The sequence below is a fragment of the Osmerus eperlanus genome, chromosome 16 (genome assembly GCF_963692335.1).
Source record: "Osmerus eperlanus chromosome 16, fOsmEpe2.1, whole genome shotgun sequence".
Taxonomy (NCBI): Eukaryota; Metazoa; Chordata; class Actinopteri; order Osmeriformes; family Osmeridae; genus Osmerus; species Osmerus eperlanus.
In genome coordinates this window covers 6,104,106-6,117,908 of record NC_085033.1, presented here as the reverse complement: position 1 = coordinate 6,117,908, position 13,803 = coordinate 6,104,106, and the positions used below count along the sequence as shown (strand labels likewise).

Here is a 13,803-nt window from a genome sequence, read left to right as displayed (position 1 = left end):
ACAAGTCCTCTCTGTGAAGCGGAACAGAATACAGCCAAAAGACAAGCCTTAGAGTAGGGCGAGGCCTTGTGTTCTGACAGGATCGCCTTTGACATACCCTCACCAGCTGTGTGTCACCGGCTGCTGTGCTGGCCTCTTGGCCTTTTTTACGGCGTAAGATGATCCTTGCGCTTATCGCCCCTCCTCGACCCAATTTCACTACCCCTTGTCCCGCCACACACACAGTCTCCACTCACACACTCATAGGCCCCCCAACCCTGACACAGCAGGAACCGTCCCACTCGCTGCTGTATAAATAGATTGTGTCTTCTCAGAAAACTCAGAGTAATGCTGCCTTTAAATAAGGAAAGGGTGTAGAAAGCAAGGAGATGCTGTGGCACTGCCCCGATGTGCTAAGTCATGGGAGCTCACACATGATTTAAGATGACCTAAGGATAGGTTCACAGTTCATCATTGCCTTTTCTGGGATAGACTGAATATAAAGGGAACACTGTATTGACCTAAAGCATTCCTAACTAATCGGGGAGATTTAGATAATAGCCTTCACCCCCTCATAAAGCTGTAAATGGGGGGTATGTTCACAGCTCAATCTGATTCAGCACTGAATAGAGCTGTGGACATGGTGAAGACTCGGGACTAAGTCATCTGCCTCCAAATTGCATGTGACACTCTCAGAGTGTGTGTGATTGTGTGTTAGAAGTGTTTTGTCTGAATTAGAGAATATGCTGTCAATCTCTAATTTGTGTTAACAGGTGTGTTACCACTTGTAACTAATTTGCCACTGCAATTCAATCTCATTATAGCTACCATCCAATCAATTGCGTTTCTTGTAAACGATTATAAATAACTTCATTTTGTATTATTGATACACCTCAAATAAAACATTAAAGGTCTTGCCTGAAAGTAAGGTACAGACATTGTTTAAGAAATTAGAGATACCCCAGTATCCTCACAACAGTGGCAGGTTGACAAGATCAAATGTTTGTGTTGAGTACTTTATGGGGTTTCTTGTCCTCGGGCCTTACTCATAAAGCATGCACATACAGAAAATGGTGCGCACACAAGACTTTCCAGAAGTTGACGTTTACTTTATGAAAGCTTGCCTACTTGCTACTATGCACACTTACACACAATTTTCAGAATATGCATATGTTACAGTTGAAGTTACTTCTAGACAATCAAAAGGTGGATCACAATGCTTGTTGACAATATTTAAGGATTTGTTTGAATTTTAAAGTAAAAACATTTGAATATGTGCAGTGTATGACATGTTCATGAATCGATATTAAGCCCCCTGTTGTAGATTTAGAGGGGCACAAAGGCAAGGGGGAATTACTGGCTTGAACTGACTTGTTTAATAAATAAAATGCATATACATGTGAACTGAAACATGAGTATAGTGAGTATAGTATGAGTGATGTATAAAGTAGAAGTCATACTTTTGTAAATATGTTTGTGTGGGGGGCATAGTGGTGATGCAAACACCATGTTTAACGCAACTGAGCCATCTTAAAAGGGTTTGCTTTTTTGGAAAAAGAGAGCAAGAGAGAACAATGCTGCAACATCCATCCAGAGGACCGCCAGACTTCGAAGCAGGGGTTTATTCTGGTTTTACCGTTTTGAAAATGGCCTCTCTTTTAGTCCCTTGATCTCCTTTCCCTTCTTCTGACCACTGCAGCTGTTGCCTGGATTCCAACTTGGGGCTGGCCAGCGTTACCACACTCCTTCGTCCTGGAGTTTCCAAGAAGCTGAAGGAACACGGCTCTGGGAAAGACTCAGACAGAGACATGCTGCACATGTCTCCTGGGAATGACACTGCCAAAATTACGTTTTGTTGAATTGTATTATGATACTTACAGACAGAAGCATTTGGTTAATTGTCTATGTGACAACTAACCAAAGTGACTGTTTGCTTTGACGTAAGAGTGATCTAGTGGCAACACAATTGAATTGTTTAAGTCAAATCAATCAAACACAGATGGTGTGTATGCTGTGATGTCAACTTGATTGTGGATAAGAAAGGCCAAATAAAGATTAACAAGTTAATTTATATTATATACTCGACACTTAGGAAAAGCATCCTAATATACACCTTGGGGACATTTGAAGAACAAATTTGCTCGCATTTCCAGATTTTGTCCGGCTTAAAGTGTGAGAGGTCATCACAAGAAGCTACATGACTCAGGCCAACAGCTGTGGTCTCATAAATTAGGACGTGAGTTGATACCCCTAGCGTGACAGGTGTTGCTCTGGTATGGTAGGAGGGTCGGGGGTCAATGAGTTTGGACTGGAGATGAGTGGTATTATAGGGTTGGCTTTCGAAGTGGTGCTCAGAAAAAGGAAGGTTCTATTTGTACACTGTAAGGGCATGATATATGAAGTGTGACCTCTGCGGGTTTTTTTACCCGCTGCCATTGGCTAATAATAAATGGAATGGGACTTTTCTATGGTTGAGTTTTGCATTTGGATGTAAGGCTTGAACTAGTCTGAACTTCAGAGTTCTATCGTAAGGATATGAAGAGGAATTGTACTGCCATGGTTCAATAATAATTTCTAATACCTGAGAGTAAAAAGAAATATGTAGATGTTAGTGTTATCTATTTCAAATAATTGTTTCAACTGACTTCTTATTAGAAAGGTTTTAATTCAAATTCAACATATTATTGTGTTTTTTTTTTTTACAGCTGACTGTTGCTATTCCAGTCAACAATATCTTCACTCCTATCACTCTTGTTACTTTCTGTCTCTCTCTATTCCCTGATGTTTGTGTTATCTCTAACAGCAACAGATCACAGGGGCTGACTTGTCTCTTCCACAGTGAAAACTTTAGCGGTAAGGGACCAATACCCTTAGCTGTGTTCTCTGCCAAAGTTTGTGCATGGGCGGCCAAGAATGCAGAGCTTCTTTCTCATCGTTGTAGGCTATTGTGTGAAGGCCACATTTCTCAGAAACACCCAACCAGAAATACCTCCAGTAATCTCTAACACAAACCCGTCTGTCTCTTTATCAAATCTAAACTTTCCCATTTCCGTGCTTTTTCCCCTTAAAAAAAGTTTCTTTTTGAGAGACTCAATCAATATTACCTAAAAGGGAAAAAAGCAGTCATGATATTCACATAGTTACTCTATTTTTTAAAGTGGCGTAATGGGACAGTTGGGTTGGACTTAGAGGGTTGGCAAAGAGACAACATTGTTGGAATTGCCGCCAAAATTCCTGGCTGTTTACGGTAAAGGGGGTGTTAAGTCCTGCTGTCAGACAGCTATTGGGCTGGGGCTTGGCACAGGACTTATTTCACCAACTCACCCACCCACAAAATCAACCCTCTACCTCCACATCCTTTGGATCTGAAGCCACTGATTGTTTTCAGGTCCTTATTTACTGGAGGGACATCATTTAAAAACTAAAAGGTTTTGGAAACTTTTTTCCAACCGCACACAATTTCACATTGTTTCTCTGTCTGGCATTAGCAGTATGTCCCAAAGAAATGGCCAAGTAGAGAAATTAAAGAATTTCTAAAAGAGCACAGAGATAAGGGAACAGAACACTGTCGAGGACAGAGAAGCATTGAACCACCCAGAAGAAAGGAGAGAAGAGGGAGGGACAATGGAATACAGGGAGGGAAATACCCAGTAACACATTTGGCAACATAGAAGTCTGTATTACGCACATCACATACCAGTTCAAATCAGGCACGGTCTCCTCCACTTTCTATTAATGTCACGCTAATGAACTCAGGGGGAAAACAGAGAGTGTTTGGAGGTTTCTCATCTACATTTGTATATAAAAGTTAGCATTAGTCTAATGCATTAACAAAGTAGGTTTGAAAGATCAACTTCTTTTGCAATATCATCACTATAATCAATTTCTTACATTTCACTGTAACACACCCAGAGGAAAAGTGTTAAGGTTGGCATGTTCTTTAGCAGGGCCGGGGAAGGGACGTTTTTTTTCCTGAAGGGCTCTTGAATTGATTAGCCTTACAGGTCACACGCCATGGAGACACCACCCAGTGAGAGTTAGTGAGAGAACATCTCGTCATTATTGCAGTGAAATACAGAGTCAGGAATGTATACCCGTTTCTGTGGGAAATAACACTCTCACTCTCTACAGACCTACAAACAAACAATGCATAATCCCTTTATAATATATCAATGTAACTAGCCTATATCCGTATAGCACAAAGTATGACTGACACATCACAGACAAATGACAACCTACAGTACATAACCTACATAACTCTTTCACTTCATATTATTCTTAATGGCTTTTCCATCTCCAATATCATAGTAGGATCATGTTGATAGGAAAAATAACAATGACACAATTCCTCCTGTCTCCATGACAACATGATTTACTTTGAATTACATCTTTCCTTGTCCGGTAAACCCTTTAGGCTTAGAAAGCCATGTTATGCTAATTGAGCCATCACCATTTTAAGCCTCTGACTGTATTTGATTAAGTCTATATAACATATAAATTAAACCAGTCTAGTTTACTTTGACATGGTTGTGCTTTTCCATCCATGTCTGATGGGTGGGGACAGTTGGTGTCTGCCAAAACTGAGGCAGGTTGCCAGGTTATACTTAAGGACTGTAATGGACCAAACAACAAGGGTCTATCTCAACATCCGATTGTTGTGGAGTAACAAACTCTCTTGATTTGTTTATTCTTGCAAACAATTATAGCTACATCTGTCATCTGAGTTCTGTGTTACTGACTAGCATTTTGGTTAGCATGGCCCAGTCTATAAATAAAGAATGGAAAAGAAGGTTGAATAATAATGGCACTTTGCCCACAGTTAAAATGCTTTGCTTTCCACATGAACAATAGGACTATTGTTAGTGGGCTGGCATGCAGATAAAAACACCCCTAAATATGAGCAAGCTTCCCACTACCAAAACATTCATAGGAAATGGAAAACACAGAGTGCAGCACACAAAGGGACAATGATTTGGGTCCCGTTTTTTCCAAGGGAAGCTCAACTTGTTTGATATGTGGTTCTTTGTCTTCAGCTCTCGTCTCCAGAACGAAAGTGTATGCTTGGTCAGTGATTTCAAGAGATAGTATTTCTGTGATAATGATGGCCTGTCAGTATAAAGTATGCTGACATGTCACTTTTAATGTGCTACCATCAATGATCCTTTTTGACAAGACTGTCTGTCATAAAGTAGAATGATCATTATGTTGTCAGAGGGTAGTTATCACTTCTTTTGATGATGTAACCCTGTACATGCTTACTTTCCCCAACACAGCATGTTAAATGTTAACTTCATTGGCACACCTGCTAAATCACAGTAACACTGGACAGCACAGGTTGTATGATCCATTTTGAATCACTTCAATAAGCTGTAATGTGAAATGAACTGAGAAGAACATGAGGCAGCAGAACATGAGAAATTACACTTGTTAAGTATTACGTACAAAACATAACACACCTCCTCATCCCTTTGTCCCTAAAGATAGTAGAAGGTTGTGAGGGAATAGTCTACATCCCAGCGCCAAGGTCAGAGTTCATGGGACTGTCACTCTGAGTCATTTGGGGTCACAGAGTTCATGACCCCTTTTGTATGGGTGAGAGACGCAATGGTGCACGACCAGGGTGAAAGTTAAATATACTCTCTTGGGGGGTGTGGTTGCTGTGTTGCACAGCTAAGACAGTTAAATAGTAAATTGTATGAATTTCACATTGTGGAATACATCATAAACCTGTCAATTGGCCTTTCCATCATATGTATACCATACTATGATGCCTTTGACAAGAGGGACCTCTCCAAAAAGTCATTATCTCTCTACAAATTCCACCTTATTTGTGTGGCCTGTGGGACTTACCGTTTAATTAAATCAGCAATGTCTGCTTAATCTTATTCATGAAAATAGGTCCCATTTTCAGTTCCAGATTGGGTGTAATTTTAATAAGAGTGAGTGTTAACCTTAATGAACACAGGCAAATACCATTCTCAAGTACTTTTTACACTAGCACAAGAATTTATCACTCCTGGATTTGCTGTGCTGTTACCAATGTTGTCAAACTGACATGCCTTAAAGAAAAAAAGCTATGTACTGTTGTTAAGTGGAACTACGTATTATTGAAGGGCTTTTATCTTGGCTGGTTTATAGTTGCAACCTAAACTATACAAAGAATGTACATACTCAGCATTTAGCATCAATGTTGGGACATTGGTCCTAATAGTGCAGTCCCAATAGACATGGGTCCCAACAGTGAGGCAAAACCAATCTGTCAGGTCACTTTGGAGAGCTATAAAGACCTTATGTCTATCCCTTTTATGACCTCTTCTCTCTCTTTACTTTTTAAAGCACTTGCCAGAGGTCTGGTGGTTTTGCCCCTCCTACTTCCTCCATCCCCTGGGAGGGCTCAGCTGTCGGGAATGTAGCCATTCTGGACGAAATGACTATCTGCCTGGCAAAAAAAGAGCTGAGTAACCGGAAGTGATGTCGACCCTGGGGTTAAGGGCGTTTGAGGAGGTCAGTGTGGGGAGGAGAGGGGACTTGTGTGACTCTTGGAGGCAGCTGTGTGCATACAGACTGACTGTCTGCCTGTGTGCGAGTGAGTGTGGATCACCAACCCCCGGCCTAATTTATGTGGACTATGTTAGGAGTGTTTGATCAAAAAGACTATGTTTTTCGTAAAGGTTTTGTGTATGTTACTAAGGGTGTGTGCATCTTTTGTCTGCATTGTGTGTGCATGTGAGGTATGCATGCCTACGTAATGTGTGCACTGTGTGTCCTTGCACAATGAAGCGGATGTGCATGTGTGTGCCAACATGAGTGTGTGTGTACATAGCGTCGGATCATATTGATTTTCTTATACAATTTTGTGTTGTTGAGATAAGGATGTTGTGTAGACCTGGAGTCCAATATCTGCTATTATTTTCTGGTATTGTGAAATTGTCCAAATCTCTTTGTCTGTCCCTATTGTTGAACCCGCACACATCATAAACTAATGTAGAAAATGAAAGTAAATAACACAAATACCAAAATCATAAAATGTCAAATGAGCTGTTGATTTGTTTTGAGGTATTTCTTTGGTGGGACCCTCTTAAAAAGTTTGCTGATGGTGACCAAATGGAGCATTTGGCACAGTGCAGAGACATTTCACAATGTGCTCTTCTCAACTACCATGGAACTGCCCTGCAAGGCCATAAAGTACATCAATACTAGGAGGAATAGTTAACTATTACAGCTCTTCCATCAAAGAGCTTTTATGGACACAGGAAGCACAAGGTCTCTCAGTGATGTCTTTACCTGACCCTGTCACAGGTGTTGTTGGTCACCCGTCAGTATTGCTTCCTCCTGATCTTGCCCACACCGGAGTTTGAACTCAGGCCCTCTGACCTACAAACACAATGACAACCTCACATAAACACCGCTTTCACCAACTGTGCCACCGAAACGCTAGCTCTCTGATGGTGTGAGTGGGGGGGATTTATACTGAGGTGTATGATTAACCAATTCAACTCAGTTACACTTGAATGTCTAGGGTTAAAAATAGTTTTTGGAGGAAAAAAGAGAATGGCATGCGAGTTAGTGTGGAGCGAAATCCAATTGGTCCCTTAAGGCCAGAACACACACACATACAATAGACACACACATGCAATTCAGCTAAATAATCCTACACACTCACTTCCATTGAAATAGAAACACACACATACCTAATCAGTTTAAGTCCATTAGAGAAGCCATTTGACATAATTGATCTGGCTCGCTCCTGTTCCTCCAAGCTTCCGCCCCAGCAGCACTCATGACTAATTGAGAAGGAAGTGTGTGTGTGTGTGTGTCTGTGTGTCTGTGTGCGAGAGTGTGTATGTGTGAGTGTCTGTGTGTGTGTGTGGGGGGCGCACAATCTTTATTTGTGACATCAGATGAGTTCAAGGTCCTCCAGACACATGTATTTGCTTTCCGACCCAATTCTTGACAGTCTGAACAAAAGCTGGCACTCTGTATTGCTATGGTTCTACTGTATGACAGTGTCAACCACAGTGACTATGTTCTGAAAATGTATTTACCACATACATTGCTTGACCTTCTACATCTGAAAATGATCCCTTGCTTTTACATGGGTACACATTCCTTTTTACTTTTTAATTGAGACTATATCTAAGTAACTCTATACATTATTTTGTTTTAGGTAACATGATTCATGTAAAATATGACTCATATTACAATGGGACTGTCACGCAAGGATGATTATACTCAACATTAAGTAGGGACATTAAACCAAAAAAGGTCTTAAATCAACCAGAAATACAAAGATGAGCCATGTTTTAGTCATCAGTCTAAGTGGACACTGTATTTCTAAAGCTAAATTACTCAACATTCTCAAGGGAATCCTTTGTCTCAAATCTTTCCTGTCCATTGACCAAATCCGCAGCACTTTTCTGTAGTGCTCATGTTACAGTGTTGCTCACAGTGTTGGATGGCTTGTATTTCCTTTTCTTGAACAATCCTGATTACTATGCTATTAAAAGAGGTTTTCATAATGAATTCATGAATCACTATCAAAACAATGTATTTGTCTTTCATTGTGGCTACAACATTCACTACTAATGTACTATTAATAGTACAATCCTTATTACAAACAACTGTCCCAGTGGACTATGGACCACTTTAAATTCATTATACTCAGGTAAACTGCAGTGCTAGACAAACGTATAGGGCTAACCCCCAACATATTTTTGCTTTGGTCGCAAGGATTTTACACCCTATTCAGTTGTGAAATTGAAATGAAAGCTTGATTAATAATGTTGTCTACGGCCGACATAAGCCTGCAGGTGTGGGGATAGTTATTTGCTGTGTGGATAGTGAAACTCTGTCCATTCAATCACAGTTCCTTCTAAACTCGGAGGTAGAAAGCCTTAAAAAAAGAGATGGACACCCCTCATTCAGTCAACTCAAGAGGTCAATTATTCTTAAAGAATACAGATTATTCTCTAGGGGATTGGGAACCTTCCCCCTACTGGAAACCACTATCCATTTGAATCCTGGAAACTGCCCACCTTACAACCAAATGCTCTAGTCCACAGGCATCTAGTCAATATGAATCAAGGGGAAATGTTTGTTGTTGCCTGAGGGCAGACATATTGGCTTACATGCTGTGAGGTGTCAATGGAAATGGCAGGGGGTCTGGTTTCCCATGTCTCCATCCCCCAACTTTGTCCATATGTTCAATGGTAGTGACACACGCTGTCTCATGTCCTCCTATTGCAAATCAAACAGACACACACAAAGACACAGTAAAGAAAAGCCTAAATCGTCCCATGCGAGGGTAGACAAACGTCCTTGTTTGCTCTCCAAACAAGGTGTCACATTCAGGATTTCACACCGATTCACCGTTATGCTTCTTGTTTGTTGCTTTTGACTAAGCAAACAGAGGGGTGTGTGAAGTTTAGCTGGACTTTCATGGAAATGCAGAGCATAGTATGGATGTGCCGATGTTCAAAAACATCGGCACATCCATGGACAAAACGTCCAATACCTGGTAAGGGAGTATGTGGTTATCTGCCCTTGGGTTCAAATATGAACGAGAGGAGATTACGGATTACAGAAGGTGATATTTCTCTCTATTGTCATCATATTTACTGGGTACATGATCTGACTACAATAATCCATTGTGGATTTTTGTTGACAAGGCTGCTTTGGAACGGTACAATGGAGTCAGTGTGTAAGACAGAGTAGTGTGACACATCTTGTCTTCTTCATGCACGAGAAAGGGCAGGGTAAGGCTAGCAGTGGAGAGAAAGAGAGAGTGACAGTGAGAGGGGAAAAGAAAAAGGAGAAAGAGGCAGACAGAGAGACAGAGGGAAAAACTGAACACATCTCATGTTACATGTCACAAGAGGATTCACCTCACAGTCAGTTCATCAGGCACAGGAACACGTGATGTGGGAAAGAGTGGTGGATAGTGTGTATGGAGGGACATCTCTTAACGACATAAGTGGTGATGGGATCGTTTTCTCCAGATGGCTGGCAATCTCCTAACTCCGTTTTACACATGATGGATGGGGCTATGAGGGACGGATAGAGCCGGGAGGTGGGGGACTGAATCACTTTCAATGGGACAACACAGTGCGTAATGGTCGAGGGGGGGATGGGGGGAAGGGTCAGAATGACCATCAGTTGGCCATCAAGACTCCACCAAGAGGGACTGACTCTCTGTATGGACTGATTTGAGTTGGTCCATGATGTAAATCTCTGGGGAGCCATTGGCTATACAACCTTATTGGTTATTACTAGTTTTCCAAATAGTGTCTTCAAATTCTGGAGCTGCCAAACAAGTGTTTAATGAAGGAACTTTTAAAGACTGGATGATGAATACCTTCAAATGATTGAATTAATGATTTTGAATGAATGATTTTGATGAACTACATCAAAATACGTATGAACTGCCATTCTGTACATTTTTTCGCAAAAATGTTTACAAGCTTGCAACACTGAAGCCGAACAACAAGTTCTGCGGGGCTTGCCTTTCCAAATGTGTATTTATTGAAACAATGAGAAGAGCTAATCCAATAAAAATTCTGAGAGGAATCGTTGAATGGGTAATTATGAGCCTGAGGTAATGAGAATTGTCTCTGTGCTTTCTTCAGAAATGTGCCTAAAACACACAAATTTATCAAATAAAAACCCCCAGAAAGGGCTGAGAGCAGTTACCTACAGTCTTGGGTGTTGGTGTGGCATGTGTCCATTGTGATTGGGAACCTGAAGAGCATGTTGCTGACTCCCAAACCTGTGAAGAATTGAGTTGAGAATTGTTTTACTAACTGACAAAGAGAAAGATAACCGTTAACTCACAACACTTTGGTTTCCTTACAATGACCCAGCCACCCTGAGGAGGGAGGGGGTCCAGGATAGGACAGGAGCTACTTAGGGTACGTACACACCTTTGCATAGGCACGCTGTACAGAAAGGATTTGCATCTGTGTTATTGAAGCAGTGGCTGCATATTTTCCATGAATGCCATGGAACACCAAATTTTTCTCATCTCCAAATCATTTTGAGCACCTACACTCTGGATCGCTCTTATAAACATACACGCAACACACACACACAAAGATGTACATATAAATATACAGACTTATTCACAGGCCTTTGGTATTCATACACACTCAAAAGCAGGCATACCTAAACATGCACTGATGCACACACACTTGCATTCTGTTGATGTCGAGATGACCCACTGTAAATTGGCCACTATGAATGAGAACAAAGCTTTTGCAGGAGATTAGCTAGATGATTTGTAGTCCACAGTGTTTAGGTGTGCGAGCTCCTGTGTGTGTGAATATTAAACAAAAGTAGAAGACAACGCACACATTGTATACAATAAATGGCTTAAGGAAAGTTCCTGAAATGTGTTTGAGAAAAGTAACAATATAGATCATCGTTGACCTAGCCTACCTTCATGCTGCTGAACACACTATGTTCAAATTCTGATCTGGGGGTTGTTCTATAGATTTTTATCCAAAAGGTGCTGGTCTTAGTTATTGAAAAAAAAAAACTATTATGCAACAACCAAGTATCACTCCATCTCTAAACTTAATTATGCATCTTCATGGCTAAATTGAACTGGCAGCCGGCTGGTCATCTTCTTTAACAGTGCTTGGGTCTTTAATCAAAGTCAAATCAAAATATTACTTCTGACAACACTACTATTACTTAGTGATGTTGCACTGACTGTCCTGGTTAACATCTCAAAATCTATTGTCAGTAAAAGGTTCTTCCAAATTAAAGTAATTGCAACATTCTACATGCTCATTCTGGAACTATGCAAGACTTGAAGATTAATAACAAAGATGGACTTTCATTAATAACTGTGAGAGACAGAATTATAGGAAAGTGCATTGTCACATTGGGACAGTGCTATGATGTATTATATGTTACGGCAAAAAGGGACGCAACCATTGACATGGCTCAGTTCAACCCGGTAACAATTTAATTTCCTCTGTCCAAAAATCAAGACAAATTGAAACCTTGCAGCTGCTCCAATCACAACAGCTACTATCGAGGACCGCCACCTGGTCCCCCTCACATCTGTGACACACTGCCTTGTGAGTAATTTTCTTGCATTGACAAGACATACACTCACAGTGGCACACACATACACACAGGTATTGTTGTTGTCATAAAACATGGTTAGTGTTCCACATGCGAAGCAGGCATAGAGTATACAGCAAATCTTGACATACTCACTCATATGCACAGACTTGCAGACACAAGCAAGACAAATGACATGTCACTTTTCCAATAACTCACAGCTCTGATTTGACCACCTTTTTAACACACATGTACACACAAGTACGGACAATGGTTGCTGCGCTTGACCTCATTTCCTCAATCCAAGCGTGGACAATTTAGGTTGTGTTGATAGGATGCACTCTGAATGTCACCCAAATGATAAATTATGTGGTATTGTGAATTTGAGACATAGATGTAAAGCCAAAAAAAGGTCATATTCATACATTTGTAAAAGGGATGTGTGACACTACCCATCAGATAGAGAGTAGCAGAGTAGTGTAGAGTAGAGGACAGTAGTGTAGAGTAGAGGACAGTAGAGGACAGTAGAGTAGAGGACAGTAGAGTAGAGTAGAGCTTAGCAGAGCACAGTGCAGCAGAGTACATCAGAGTACAGCAAACTAGAGTTTACCAGTCGGGCAGAGAGTGAGTAGAATCCACTCTACTTTACATGGAAAATAAATCTAAATTTTCACATGCAAGGATGGTTGAAATTTACTTTCATAACTAGTCTCTATGAGGCAATCTAGTGACACACCAGAATATTAAACCTAGAGATAGAGCCAGATTCCATTTGAAATACACTATGATCACAGTTTTCTGAGTTGATTTTATGGAAACAGGACACACAAGACACAAATCCTACCCAGCAAACCACATTTTTCACTTGATGTAAAAATGGAACAGAACATTGGATGGTTACAAAGCACCTCCCAACAATGTGGTAGTCGTTTTGGCAATGTGCAAAACAGGTGATGTTCAATACATTTCATGTGAGGATGAATTCAGAGGGTTATACTGATAATGTATTGGTTTATACAACCAGGGTTCAGGGGCATGTTGAATTCAAAATTTAGACTATGGATTGATGTGAAGTAAGGAAATGTTATCCATATGTTTAAAGAATGTTTTAACATTCTTTACAATCATCAATTTGGTGTCATGATTATATACTAATCATTGACAAACATTTTGTGACCTAATAATTACTAGAAAGCCATGCTGTCCACAAAGCCTTTTAAGTTATAGCCTACTTAAGGATCACAACAGCTATATCAATTGAAAGGGGCTCAAGTTTACCTTTATTCTCCATTCTTTTGTTAACCAATATCATATATTCCACCGAATCTTGGAGTAGAAATAAACTATCGGTTAAAATCACGATCTGCTCGGATTTCCCATGTGCTCATGACGCACAAGCGACTCACGGAACTTTTTTACATAGTCAGATTTAGAGTCCGACGTCATGGATTTACCAGACAAACTGCTAGACCGCAGCTGAAGCGACCGATTAAGTTACACCGCGTTCTCAAAACATTGTACAGTTTCTGTACATACGCTATGCACTAGTCACTATAGTCAAATACCATCCGTAAAATTTCGACAACAGTTTAACTCTCCGCTATGGTATGTTGACCGTTCGTCTGATCAATCAGAGAACAGGTGTTTAAAAGACAATCATGCGCAATACATTTTCATTCGTTTATTGGCATTCATTTGATGTTACAAAAACATGACAACCATATATGTAATTTAATATGATTGTACTAATTATTT

The 13,803-nt window shown here is 40.4% G+C and overlaps 1 long non-coding RNA gene across 1 annotated transcript; it reads right to left on the bottom strand.

Annotated features, from left to right (window-relative positions):
• Positions 1 to 1,092: 1,092 nt before the first annotated feature.
• On the bottom strand, positions 1,093 to 7,799 carry LOC134036766 (uncharacterized). The gene is made up of 6 exons (XR_009932444.1): positions 7,671 to 7,799; positions 7,264 to 7,348; positions 3,871 to 3,976; positions 3,677 to 3,722; positions 1,858 to 1,930; positions 1,093 to 1,764 (listed from the first exon to the last, which is right to left on the bottom strand). It is a non-coding gene; the product is annotated as an uncharacterized LOC134036766 (long non-coding RNA).
• Between the last annotated feature and the right edge of the window lie 6,004 nt (positions 7,800 to 13,803).